The sequence below is a fragment of the Capra hircus genome, chromosome 27, assembly GCF_001704415.2.
Source record: "Capra hircus breed San Clemente chromosome 27, ASM170441v1, whole genome shotgun sequence".
Classification (NCBI taxonomy): domain Eukaryota; kingdom Metazoa; phylum Chordata; class Mammalia; order Artiodactyla; family Bovidae; genus Capra; species Capra hircus.
Window position 1 is genome coordinate 22615668 of NC_030834.1, and position 14802 is coordinate 22630469.

At 35.7% G+C, this 14802-nt stretch overlaps 1 protein-coding gene across 2 annotated transcripts in view; it reads right to left on the bottom strand.

Annotated features, from left to right (window-relative positions):
- Nucleotides 1-14802, bottom strand: part of SGCZ (sarcoglycan zeta) — a 413335-nt gene that overhangs the window by 9932 nt on the left and 388601 nt on the right. The gene's annotated exons all lie outside the window — the stretch shown is intronic.

Sequence of the window (14802 nt, forward strand, 5' to 3'; positions counted from 1 at the left end):
AGCACACCAGGCTTCCCCGTCCATCACCAACTTCCAGAGCTTGCTCAGTCTCATGTCCATCGAGTCGGTGATGCCATTCAACCATCTCATCCTCTGTCATCCCCTTCTCCTCCTGCCTTCAATCCTTCTCAGCATCAGGGTCTTTCCCAATGAGTCAGTTCTTCATGTCAGGTGGCCAAAGTATTGGAATTTCAGCTTTAGCATCAGTCCTTCCAATGAATATTGATTTCCTTTAGGATGGACTGACCAGATCTCCTTGCAGTCCAAGGGACTCTCAAGAGTCTTCTCCATCACCACAGTTAAAAAGCATCAATTCTTCAGTGCTCAGTTTTTTTAATGTCTAATTATTTAATTAGAATTTCTAATTTTTAATTAGAATTTCAAATTATTTAATTAAAAAGATGTTTATTGTCTTCATCTTCATTTTAGACCTTAGGAACTCACTTACAGTGTTGCCTTAGAGCATTTTGCTAGCCCTGACTTAGGGGAACCCTATTCAAAGAAGCGAAGACTCAGACAGGACTTAGTGATTCAGCAGCAACAACAATTCAAAGAAGCAGTAAAGATGGAGAGCTGGCCAGACCTGGGTTCAGGAGTGAGCCAGCAGCAATAAACTTCAGTTTTATCTTCTCTGAATATGCCTGCTTCCTTATAGGATTGTAAGAAATTTCATAAATTGACTCAGGGAAATAAGAATGTAGTGGGATAGTATTCTGAAATATAATGTGATTTCCTCCCTTGTCCCATTTCCTTGCACCCTAAACCATCCCCCCATTCATTAAATATCATCCTTTGCAATACATTGTGGGTAACAGAGCAGATAAAAATCTTGCATTTCCTAATGCAATGTTAAAATCTTTCCTAATGCAATGTTAAAATGTTAAAAATCTTGCATTTCCTAATGTTATAAACATTTTGAGTTGAAAAAAAAACCCCAGCTATTTATTGTGTTGAAAATGATTCAGCACAGAAATAAAAACAGAGGAGAAAACCAATATCCATGAGACCTTGTTGTTTATTTCACTAGTTGGAGAACTGTTTTCTCGTTTCACAGGCTAGAGAAGATTTGAAGAGAAATGAACAGAATTGGTCTTGAATGGCTCTCTGTATTCTGCTACCGGAGGTCATTTTCTAGGTTGTGGGACCTTCTTTAGTTGTTAGAGATCTCAGGAGAGAGGGATATTTCGGGATAACTGAAAAGAGACCATGGATCCTCAAAGGAGAAAAGACTAGTGACCTGCAGTGACTGAGGACTTGGTGATGCTAAGGAGAACATCTTGGGACCTGCCAGTTGGATCACGAGGCTACCAAGGACCAAATGTCAGCCTAGATGCTTCGGCAGTGCAGGTGTCTTGGTGCAATGATGCAACCCCCACAGAGCTGAATAGACTGGGACTTAGTGTCTGATATTGAGGGCAATGGAGACCAAACATGTAAATTAAAGTTTGGGGGGAATATTTTCATTTCTTATGAAGCTAATTTTGTACCCTAAGACAATATGTGTGTACATGTGCTCAGTCACGTCCAACACTTTGTGACTCATGGACTATAGCCCACCAGGTTCTTCTTCCATGGAATTTTCCAGGCAAGAATACTGGAGTAGGTTGACCTTGATAAAAACTTATCAAGGGGTCAAGTGATACAGAAAACATGCTATATGATATATATATATATATATATATATAATATAAAATGCACAAAAAAAACTTACCAAGGACTACATATATACCTGCTCAAACCCAGGTCTCCTGCATTGCAGGCAGACTCTTTACTGGCTGAGCCACCAGGGAAGCCAGTGTACCTGCTATATGATATATGTCATACTATATTGGATTGCCATTTCCTTCTCCAATAATTTACCAAGTGGTTCATAAAACATAAAAAAAATTGGACAATTTTACAGTATGGATAAATCAGGTTCTGAAAGTGATTAAGATTTTGAATTAAATAGATTTCTACTGTGTGCTTTGATAAGCTTGATAAAATTAAAAGTAGTGATCACTAAGAAATGATATAAATTTGTATTAAAAAAGCACTGTTTTATATAGTATCCATCATTCAGATGAGTAATATACATTAGGAACTTTAATTATGGAGAATATGTAGGTAGAGTATATACTAAATTTTTATTAGACTATTTGGAGGATTTCATAATTCTATTTTCAAAAGAACACATTGTGGTAGTCAAATATTTCTTATGAACATGAAAATAAAAGTAAGCTGCAAACTATTTTTTATGAGCTTGCCTGACTGTTGAGCATAAGCAAATAAGTTAAATTTGGGGGAGCAAAAATTTCACAGTGCAACCACAATGTATATAGGTAGTGTTAGTCTCTCAGTTTTGTCTGCCAAGGACTATAGCCGGTCAGGCTCCTCTGTCTGTGGGATTTTGCAGGCAAGAATACTGGAATGGGTTACCATTTCCTTCTCCAGCCACAATGTATATGGAGACCTAAAATTTTCAAATTAACACAATTGTGAGTAGCAGAGATTCACTGTGAGCATTTACAGATGTATGTATTAATCTGAATCATCCAGTGTTAATAATTACATGTCTACTTACATTTACATTTAGCCACATTACCTAACTAAACCTGCACATCATCTCTAGGTCTTTCACTTGGTGAATAGGGAAAAAACACAGTTTTTACAAGCGGTGTATAAATTTGCTCCATACTGCCATCTAGAATGCAAGTGTTAAACGTCATGAACTCTAACAACAAGAAAAACAATCTTTGCATTTAAACATGAGGCATTTTTAAAACGTTCTGAATTCAAGCAAGCATATGATCATTATATTAACTATCCAAAGAACATTATAGAACAAGTAGATGTAGATACAAAATTTAAAGTAAAAATAAAATGTAGTTATCATATTACCAGTTATCCCACCTTATGAAAAGGATTTAATGATTGTGTAACAACATATTTCATTGACTATTTCATAAATAATATTTTCACAGGTCTTTACTACAAAGTTGGGTACTTCTAGAGGCTGTATTATAAAGTGCAGGATATAGAAAAGAATTTCTTTTATTGAAAGTGTGGCTACATACTATAGTATACAGTAATATAAGTTATTTAAAGGATGCAGTATTATAAGTTATTTAAATAATATAAGTTATTTAAAAGTAATATAAGTTATTTCCAAGAAGCAGTATAGGAAATTCAGGTATAAACTCACTGATACAGTTTTTTTTTTTTTTTTAATTTTAAAATCTTTAATTCTTACATGCGTTCCCAAACATGAACCCCCCTCCCACCTCCCTCCCCATAACATCTCTCTGGGTCATCCCCATGCACCAGCTCCAAGCATGCTGTATCCTGCATCAGACATAGACTGGCAATTCAATTCTTACATGATAGTATACATGTTAGAATGTCATTCTCCCAAATCATCCCACCCTCTCCCTCTCCCTCTGAGTCCAAAAGTCCATTATACACATCTGTGTCTCTTTCCCTGTCTTGCATACAGGGTCGTCATTGCCATCTTCCTAAATTCCATATATATGTGTTAGTATACTGTATTGGTGTTTTTCTTTCTGGCTTACTTCACTCTGTATAATCGGCTCCAGTTTCATCCATCTCATCAGAACTGATTCAAATGAATTCTTTTTAACAGCTGAGTAATACTCCATTGTGTATATGTACTACAGCTTTCTTATCCATTCATCTGCTGATGGACATCTAGGTTGTTTCCATGTCCTAGCTATTATAAACAGTGCTGCGATGAACATTGGGGTACATGTGTCTGTTTCAATTCTGGTTTCCTCAGTGTGTATGCCCAGCAGTGGGATTGCTGGGTCATAAGGTAGTTCTATTCGCAATTTTTTAAGGAATCTCCACACTGTTCTCCATAGTGGCTGTACTAGTTTGCATTCCCACCAACAGTGTAGGAGGGTTCCCTTTTCTCCACACCCTCTCCAGCATTTATTGCTTGCAGATTTTTGGATCGCAGCCATTCTGACTGGTGTGAAGTGGTACCTCATTGTGGTTTTGATTTGCATTTCTCTAATAATGAGTGATGTTGAGCATCTTTTCATGTGTTTGTTAGCCATCCGTATGTCTTCTTTGGAGAAATGTCTATTTAGTTCTTTGGCCCATTTTTTGATTGGGTCGTTTATTTTTCTGGAATTGAGCTGCAGAAGTTGTTTGTATATTTTTGAGATTAGTTGTTTGTCAGTTGCTTCATTTGCTATTATTTTCTCCCATTCAGAAGGCTGTCTTTTCACCTTGCTTATATTTTCCTTTGTTGTGCAGAAGCTTTTAATTTTAATTAGATCCCATTTGTTTATTTTTGCTTTTATTTCCAGAATTCTGGGAGGTGGATCATAGAGGATCCTGCTGTGATTTATGTCGGAGAGTGTTTTGCCTATGTTCTCCTCTAGGAGTTTTATAGTTTCTGATCTTACATTTAGATCTTTAATCCATTTTGAGTTTATTTTTGTGTGCGGTGTTAGAAAGTGATCTAGTTTCATTCTTTTACAAGTGGTTGACCAGTTTTCCCAGCACCACTTGTTAAAGAGATTGTCTTTACTCCATTGTATATTCTTGCCTCCTTTGTCAAAGATAAGGTGTCCATATGTGTGTGGATTTATCTCTGGGCTTTCTATTTTGTTCCATTGATCTATATGTCTGTCTTTGTGCCAGTACCATACTGTCTTGATGACTGATACAGTTATTATATGCAAAAGTTGCATCAATCTAATGAAAAAATTAAACATAGGACTTTGAATAAAAATCTCACAGATTGTACTAGAAATTTTAAATCCAGTTAACCTCACTGAGGCTCAGTTACCTAATAAATAAAATTACAGAGCACCTGAAATAGAAAAGATTTTATTCATTGTAAAACATCATTAAATCTGTTCTTTATTAGTTTGTTAGCCATCTATTTATAGTAATATACTAAAAGCTAGTACTGGGAACTTATTCTATACTTAAAACTTTACATGGATTATCTTTTAATCATCCCACCAGCACTGTGAAATGTACTCTAATAAGAAATGGAAATATTTCCAAAAAACTTTAATTTACATGTTTGGTCTCCATTGCACTCAATATCAGCACTCTAATAATCTATATTTTACCTAGAAAGTCTTTGAATTTTAGTGTGATTGAGTCATTTTATCAGGATTATTTAGCTACTGCAGATACTTTAGAATATTCATCAGTTCAGTTCAGTTCAGTTGCTCAGTCGTGTCCGACTCTTTGCATAGCAATCTTTAAAAAAGAACAACGATGTTGGAGAACTTAAAAACTATTGCAAAACTACAGTAAATAAGACAGTGCTGACCTGACATTAAGGATAACAAATAGAAAATCAGAATCAAATAGAGACCCAGAAATAGTTACATGTATGAGCTTCTGAGTTTTGACAAAGTCAGTAAAGTGATTCAATGAGAAAAAGCAAAGTCTTTTCAACAAATGGTGCTGGAATAATTGATCTCTATATGGACAAAATAAAGCTTAATTTATGCCATACAGTTATCAAAAGCTAAAAAAGAAGGCTTTTAAAGAAAAGCATCTTTGTGACTTGGGAGTAGGCAAAACATTTTTAGGCCGCAAAAAGCGGTAACTAGGAAATATTTAAAATTATACATTAGATATCTTCAAGATGAAAATCTGCCTTTCAAAATTACCATCAGTAAAATGCATATATGATCCCTATATTGAGGGGTAACATCAGAGGATTAGTTCTTAGATATATAAATAATCATCCAGCTCAGAGATAAAAATACAAAAACAAAATTTAAAACGTGGAGAAAAATTTGCATAAATGCTTCATTAAAGGATATACATGGTTGTTCCATATGTATATGAAAAAGTGATTAACGTTAATATTATCAAGTAATAGCAAATTAATAATGTGAAATTCCACAGAACAGCCACCAGAATGGCTTGAATTAATAAAATTGCTAATACTAAATATTAGTGAACATGTAAAACATGAAATTCTCTTTCATATTTGATGGAAGATGATGAAATAAAATTTTATTTTAAAGAAAGACAAGAAAATTTAAAAGCAAAATTCTCTCTCTTAGCTTGGGCCTCCTCCCTCTGTTCCTAAAGTGCACTGTACATCTGTGCCTCATGTTAACCAGAGCACCTCAAAGGTGGGAATGCCTGCTCCATAGGAAGATCTTTGTTTCTCCTTCTTGTGATGCTAGCTATGTAACCTCTTAAAAGAATAACATTTTTTCCCATATCTGTAGGGGGTCATAATGACTTGCTGCTCCCCATGTTTGTGAAAAGTGAAAGTGTTAGTTACTCAGTTGTGTCCAACTCTTTGCAACCCCATGGACTATAGCTAGCTAGTCTTTTATGTCTATGGAATTCTCCAGACAAGAGATACTGGTGAGTGAGTGATTGAGTGAAAGTCACTCAGTCGTGTCTGACTCTTTGCGACCCCATGGGCCACATAGTCCATGGAATTCTCCAGACCAGAATACTGGTTTGGGTAGCCTTTCCCTTTTCCAGGGGATCTTCCCAACCCAGGGATTGAACTCAGGTCTCCCACATTGCAGGTGCATTCTTTACTAGCTTAGCCACAAGGGAGGCCCAAGAGTACTGGAGTGAGTAACCTATCCCTTCTCCAGTGGAACTGCCCAACCCAGGAAATTGAACCGGGGTCTCCTGCATTGTAGGTGGATTCTCTACCAACTGAGATACCAAGAGTGGGTTGCCATTCCCTTCTCCAAGGGATCTTCCCAATACAGGGATTGAACCTGGGTCTCCTGCACTTCAGGCAGGTTCTTTACCATTTGAGCCACCAAGGAAGGCCCTTGTACTATACTTAATGGACTATTAGTCTTTGGTGAACTTTATGTAAAATATCAGTATATCCTGTGTCTTGAAAATGTACATGACTGTGCCATCCCCTTCTGACAGACAGAACAGCTCTCAAGGGCTTCTGAGAGTTTGTCTCCTGGATTATAATCTTTAGTGTGGCTTGAATAAGATTTCCTTTCATTAATTCTTCTTAGCTTGACTGTTAACTGAAATTTCATTGACAAAGGGTTAAATGATACAACCACTTTGGAAAGTTCTGGCATTTTTATATAAAACTGAACATGGCTAGATATAGCCCATGCATCTTTCAATTAGGAAAATGCATAAATAAAATATTATATGTTCATACAGCCAATAAGTAATAAGGCAGAAGGGATACAGACAACATCATGGATAGATCTCAAAAACACTGTGTGGAATCAAATAAATCTTACAAAGAATAGTGCATCTTCTATGATCAATTTATGTTAGTACTAAAAGAAGTGAAGTCGCTCAGTCATGTCTGACTCTTTGGGACCCCATGGACTGTAGCCTATCAGGCTCCTCCATCCATGGGATTTTCCAGGTAAGAGTGCTAGAGTGGATTGCCATTTCCTTCTCCAAACCTAACACAGGGTTAAAAATAAAAGGAGAGTAGAGTTTGCTTCTGGTGGGTCATGGTAGGGATTTACCAGGAAAGAAATAAGGGAACTTTCTTGAGTGATGATGTTTTTATCCGACAAAATTTTGGATTACACAAGTGTATGCATTTAAAAAAACCCAGCAAATATGCATTTAGGCTTTGTGAATATCATTGCATAATTATTTTACAATGAAAGGAAAGAAACTGTAAGTGATCTTGAATGCTAGTTAATGACATACATGCTGAAGTGATAAGGAAAAGTGTACAGATTTATACAACTTATGCTCGAATGAATAAAAATAAGATATATTGGTGGATGGATAGTTGAAATGTACACATAATTAAAGGCATAGAGAAAAATGATACTAGAAGAATCTAGCTGGGGGTATTGGTGCTTTCTGTAAAATGCTCTTAACATGTAGTATGGGCTTCCCTGGTGGCTCAGTGGTAAAGAATCCGCCTGCAATGCAGGAGACCTGGGTTCAGTTCCCTGGGTTGGGAAGATCTCCTGGAGAAGGGCATAGCAACCCCCTCCAATATTCTTACCCAGAAAATCCCCATGGACAGAGGCACCTGGCGGGCTACAGCCCATGGGGTTGCAAAGAATCCGACACGACTGAGTGACTAAGCACAATGTGCAGAATGCTTGAGAATGTGTGTAATAAGCTGTGGGGAAAGAAGGTGTGGTCACAGATCCTATAGGATTATCCAGTTTGGGGGGGGTGGTAAAGTTTCTCAAACTGTGCTATGACAATCTAAATAAAAAAAATGTTAATTGATGCTAATGTTTGATGATTATTGACTATAATACAAATATTAATGACATATAGGAATACTGAAAAAATATGTAATTCCTGCTGCTAAATCACAATATTAATATAAATGTTATATTATTCAAAGTCTGTATTTTACAATATTTCCAGGAAAGGAGTATCTAGAAAATACATCTGATATTAATAGTTTACCTGGAAATTAAAGAGTTTTAGGTATTTCTGGATAAAAATAAACTCATATGTATTACCATTTTATAAAAATTTGAATATGTCAAAATAACAAACATATGTAATAAAATTCCAACAAGAATCTCAGTAGAGTCTCTTGAAACTTAAAACTTTATGTCAAAATATTTTTTGAGGAAAAATATATATGAGAGTTAACAGATTTGTTAAATGAAGGTAAGGTAGGAGATTCTCCTTTTAAAATCAGAAATTAATATAAAGGTATTTTAATTAAAATGATATAAAAATTATAAATAGAAAATTTGGTCAATGAAACACAATACCATCTAAAACAAATGGCAAGTATATATGAGAAGTTAATATTTGATAAGCTGTAGCAATCATTTTGGGGTGGAAAATATGAGGTTATTTAATAAATGATGCTTAATAAATTGACTTTCCATACAGAAGAAATAACATTAGATACTTAACAAACTCTGTAAGAATAATTTCTAGATTTGTCTACTAAAAATATAAATATGAATAAATTAGAGACTTTTTTCCAATAGAAAATTGGAAGAAAATTCACAACATAATTTCCCATTTTATTCAAAATATAAAACTCACAAATAAGCTAGTGTACAAAATAAACAATAAAATTAGAGGAAATCCAAATCTAGAAAAGGGAAACCATTGAAACAAAACTAAAGCCCAGAAATCATAAGGAAAAAGATCATTTACAATTTCAGTCTTTGGGTGGACTGATTTTCTCCAGTTGCCCTCCACTTCTCAGACTAGCCTAGAATCCCTTTAGAATGCCCTGGACTCAAATTAGGAAACTCAAATCACACTAAACCTGAATATAAGTAGACTTTTGGCAACAGAATATTAACAGTTAAATGATGCCCTGAGTTTCTTCTCTATTGAAATTTTCAAGCTTTCACTGAGGAAAGTTTACAACATACACTTATTCATTTTACTACAAAAGGCCTGTTGAAAAATGAAGCCCACGTGTCTTAGAATAACTTGTGGATTTCTATGTCATTAGTCTCTGGAATTAGTGAAGAACAATTGTGTTCATTTTTATAGCATTATAGTAATCACAGTAATGGATTGCAGAGGAGTTTTCATAGTGGGTACTCAGGGATTACAGCAGAGAGAAGGATTAATGTTGAACTGAAGTCATTCATCTGCCTATGTTTTCCAAGCAATTCAGTTTTGGTGTTTAGATACCAAAAATGTAACAAGATTTTGTTTTTAACGTATTCTGCAATTCTCAAATTTGAAAATGAGTGGTCAGCATCTCTCGAATTCTCAACATTCTGAGAAAATGATCCAGACTTCTCTTACTCTAAGTTGTAAGATGCAATTACTAAATGCAAACTTAAGCAGAACTTGAGCATGATATATTTTGTTCTTGCTAAATATTTAACACAGTACCAGAGATAGAGTTGGCACTCATTATTTGCCATTTGAAGGATGAAATAAATGGAGAATTGAACAGAAGAGTGTTTTAAGAAATAATGCAATGCAAACTGTGACCTGAACATATGTGCTTATACTATCTCATCACTGTCACTGTCTTACCACTTTAGGCTACCCCGAGCTTTCATTAGCTGCAAAGGACATGGTTTCTGTTATCACATTTGTATTATTGCCTGTCCATTTGCATACCCTTCATAGTCTCTTCCTGAAAATTAGATCAAAAAAATCCCTCTGTCAATCATTACTCCCAGTTCTCAAGTGAAGGGAAGCATCTCATGCACATTTGCTACTAACTCTAAACAAATATATAAATACATACAGAGAATGAAAGAACAAAAGGAAGGAAGGAGGAGAGAGAGGGCGGGAAGAAGAGAAAAGGGAAGAGAGGAGAGTTATGGGGAAGGGAAGGGGAGAGGAGAAAAACACTACTTCATCATCACTTTTTTTTTTTTTTTCTCATAGGTAGAAAAATACCAGCAAAGAATTTTACCTCTTTACTGACAAATTCTCTCAGGGAAGAAACCCATACCATTTAATAACTGGTGGCTTTTCCTTGAACACAAGAATGATGCAAATTAAAGCTCCATGTTTCCAAAGATTAATTAGGAGACTGTCAACCTCACATTTTTGTTTTAACTTATATACATATGAGAATGGAAATGATGAAAAGATCCCAATTCTATCATTAAATATTAACTCATTTTACTGATTCAAAGTCTAGATTCTTGCCTATTCTTGAACTGGGAGAACTGATGACCGAGGGATTTGTTTGATGTAATTTGCAGGAAGAGACCATAAAGGGTGTGCAAATGGGCAGGAAATAATACAAATGTGAAAACAGAAACCATGTGCTTTGCAGCTAGAGAAAGCTCAGGGTAGCCTAAAGTGGTAAAAGAGTAACAGTGATAAGTTAATACAATCCTTGGACAATGGGCATTACATTATACATTTTATCACTTCTCACCAAAGACTGCAGAAATTCTATTGAACTGCAATGATTTAGCTACATATTAATTAAAGAAAAAAAGAAAACAGAACATTTATACTTGGTCGATTTCAGGCAAATAGGCTATGATATCCTTAATGACTATTTGTTGTTTAGTTAACAAGTATGTCCCTGCCAAAAGCCAGTATCAATTGATATAAAAAAATAAAGAAACTCTATGTATGTATGTTTAAAAGTCACTTGAAGACTAGTGCAAACCTTGTCACATATTAAGCATTCATCAAATAGCTGTTGAGTAAATAAATTATAGCAACCTAAAAAAGGAAGAGAATTCCAGAAAAACATCTATTTCTGCTTTATTGACTATGCCAAACCCTTTGACTGTGTGGATCACAATCAACTGGAAAATTCTGAAAGAGATGGGAATACCCAGACCACCTGACCTGCCTCTTGAGAAACCTATATGCAGGTCAGGAAGCAACAGTTAGAACTGGACATGGAACAACAGACTGGTTCCAAATAGGAAAAGGAGTATGTCAAGGCTGTATATTGTCATCCTGCTTATTTAACTTATATGCAGAGTACATCATGAGAAACGCTGGACTGGAGGAAGCACAAGCTGGAATCAAGATTGCCGGGAGAAATATCAATAACCTCAGATATGCAGATGACACCACCCTTATGGCAGAAAGTGAAGAGGAACTAAAGAGCCTCTTGATGAAAGTGAAAGAGGAGAGTGAAAAAGTTGGCTTAAAGCTCAATATTCAGAAAACTAAGATCATGGCATCTGGTCCCATCACTTCATGGGAAATAGATGGGGAAACAGTGGAAACAGTGTCAGACTTTAATTTTTTGGGCTCCAAAATCACTGCAGATGGTGATTGCAGCCATGAAATAAAAAAGATGGTTACTCCTTGGAAGGAAAGTTATGACCAACCTGGATAGCATATTCAAAAGCAGAGACATTACTTTGTCAACAAAGGTCCATCTAGTCAAGGCTATGGTTTTTCCAGTGGTCATGTATGGATGGATGTGAAAGTTGGATTGTGAAGAAAGTTGAACGCTGAAGAATTGATGATGCTTTTGAGCTGTGGTGTTGGAGAAGACTCTTGAGAGTCCTTTGGACTCCAAGGAGATCCACCCAGTCCATTCTAAAGGAGATCAGCCCTGGGTGTTCTTTGGAAGGACTGATGGTGAAGCTGAAACTCCAGTACTTTGGCCACCTCGTGCGAAGAGTTGATTCATTGGAAAAGACTCTGATGCTGGGAGGGGTTGGGGGCAGGAGGAGAAGGGGATGACTGAGGTTGAGATGGCTGGATGGCATCACCGACTCAATGGACATGAGTTTGGGTGAACTCTGGGAGTTGGTGATGGACAGGAAGGGCTGGCGTGCTGCAATTCATGGGGTCACAAAGTCGGACACGACTGAGCAACTGAACTGAACTGAACTACATATCCACACCAAAATATTACCTAAACTCTATAATAAATTTTTTGAAATGTTTCTTTCTAAAGTCTTTTATTCTTGACAAAAACAAAATCAAGGACAGCATAACTTCTTACTCCCTAAATTACACATTTACTTGGTCAACTAATGTCACCGTGTTGATTAGACTCAGGTGTCAACTAAGGGTATTTCTTATTGCCCTGAATTGAAAATTGTCAGCAGGGCTTGTAAGGATCTTCTCAGACACTGCTTTTAATCTTCAGTACACAAACGAATAATTGAATACTGCCATCATTACTGTGCTTTGCTTCAGTTTCAGTTTTGGAATTCATATCCGTACCACTCATCTTGAGGGCTGCCAATCTGCTTTTAGCACTAGCAGATAAGTCTAGCTTAGCTCAGTGTTTAAATAATTTATGAATAATTAGAAAAAAAGCCAGAAATATGATGTACTAATTATAATTTAATTCACATCCATACTTATGAAAGTTGAGACATGTCAGCAAGGTAATTAAAATAGCAATTGGTTCTTCTTTTTTCGCAATAGGCTTTTCATAATGAAATTTGTGAAATGAGTACATAATTACTAAAATGTTAGAGGCAAAAAAGAAACATTTATTTTAGAACTTAGTAGTTAAAATTTTTATTGAATGAAACTCTGGTATCTGTGGTAAAACACAGCTCAAAAAAGTAGGAATTTCAAGTAGTCATGTCATGTATGGATGTGAGAGTTAAAGAAAGCTGTTGATGCAAAAGAATTGATGCTTTTGAACTGTGGTGTTGGAGAAGACTCTTGAAAGTCCCTGGACTGCAAGAAGATCCATCCAGTCAATCCTAAAGGAAATCAGTCTGGAATATTCACTGGAAGGACTGATGCTGAAGCTGAAACTCCAATATTTGGCCACCTGATGTGAAGAACTGACTCATTGGAAAAGACCCTGATGCTGGGAAAGATTGAAGGCAGGAGGAGAAGGGGACAACTGAGGATGAGATGGTTGGATGGCATCACTGACTTGATGGACATAAGTTTGAGCAAGCTCAGGGAGTTGGTGATGGACAGGGAGGCCTGGCATGCTGCAGTCCATGGGGTCACAAAGAGTTGGACATGATTGAGCAACTGAACTGACTGAACTGAATGTTATTCACATGTATCTTAGTAATACAATAACAAATGATACGACATTCCTTATAGATAGACATTTAGTATCCTCATTATTCAGCTTTAATAATTAACAAATTTTAACCACACTGCTATGTGTGAGATAGAGTGCCTGGCTGTTACTGAACTAAAGATAAATAAGGAAGATGTAGTTCCTGTTCTAGTGGGAACACAACCTTGTAAGCAGAAAAGGAAAAAATAATTTATACAAAAATGTTGAGCTGCCAACTAAGAATAGAATAATAAATCAAGACTATAACATACTATGAAACACTGTTTTCACATATTCTTCAAAATCCTAAATCCTTGGGGTTCAGTATAAAGTAAATAATTTTCATATTTGTCTTATTAAAAATGCTTTGATCACACGAGGAGGGCCACTTTCTCTGTTATTAACTAGCTGTTTAAATCTGCGCTACTCACCTAGTGAGAAGCCGCATTTTTAAAAGACTGTTATCACAGAAATATAAGGGCTGCAAAATTTACTGTCGTAAAAGTGTGACTTTTTTCATTAACATTTTTCAACTTGATTTTTCTAATTTTATTTGAGTATCTTTTCCACTCATCCACATACGAAGCACTGAGCCTGCTCTTCATGAAATACAATGAGTATTTTGCTCAATATTTTATTGTGTTTTCAAGACAAATACTCTCTCTCAGGTTAATATTTTAATTTAGCTTTAAAAATGATTTTAAATATGTAATTTAGTTTTTAATATCGGTAAGGTTGTCTTTTTTTCATATCATAGGAAATGCATTTTAGTATGCTATCTATGCTATCTCTGTGTGTTAGTCACTTAGTCGTGTCTGACTCTTTGTGACCCCATGGACTGTAGCCCATCAGGCCCCTCTGTCCATGTGATTCTCCAGGCAAGAATACTGGAGTGGGTTGCCATTTCCTTCTCAAGGGGATCTTCCTGACCCAGGGATCGAACCCAGGTCTCCTGCATCACAGGCAGATTCTTTACCATCTGGGCTATAGGGAAATCCCGTATGCTATTTACCTATTTGAAATTAATGATGGAATATAATATTGTATTGGTTTAAGGTATGATAATTTTAATATATGTATATATTGCAAATATATATAATATACAATATATACCACTGCAAGTTATATATAACTTTATATACAATTTATATAATATATATTGAATATAACTTATTTCTTGAATTAAGAACAATAAATAAGTTGTTATCTAAACAATAGGCTAATTTTAGTATTTTAACTTTTATCAGTGATTGCCATGATTATTCTGGGGAGAATACTCTATAAAATTGTCCTCTCAGACTGACAGACAGAGCTTATTTCACCAGATATATAAGATTAAGGAGTCCATCATAGGGCAGTTAAGTTCTGCCTTTTACTGATGACTGTTTCCTTTGGTTTCTGTATTGCCCTCTACTTAACCT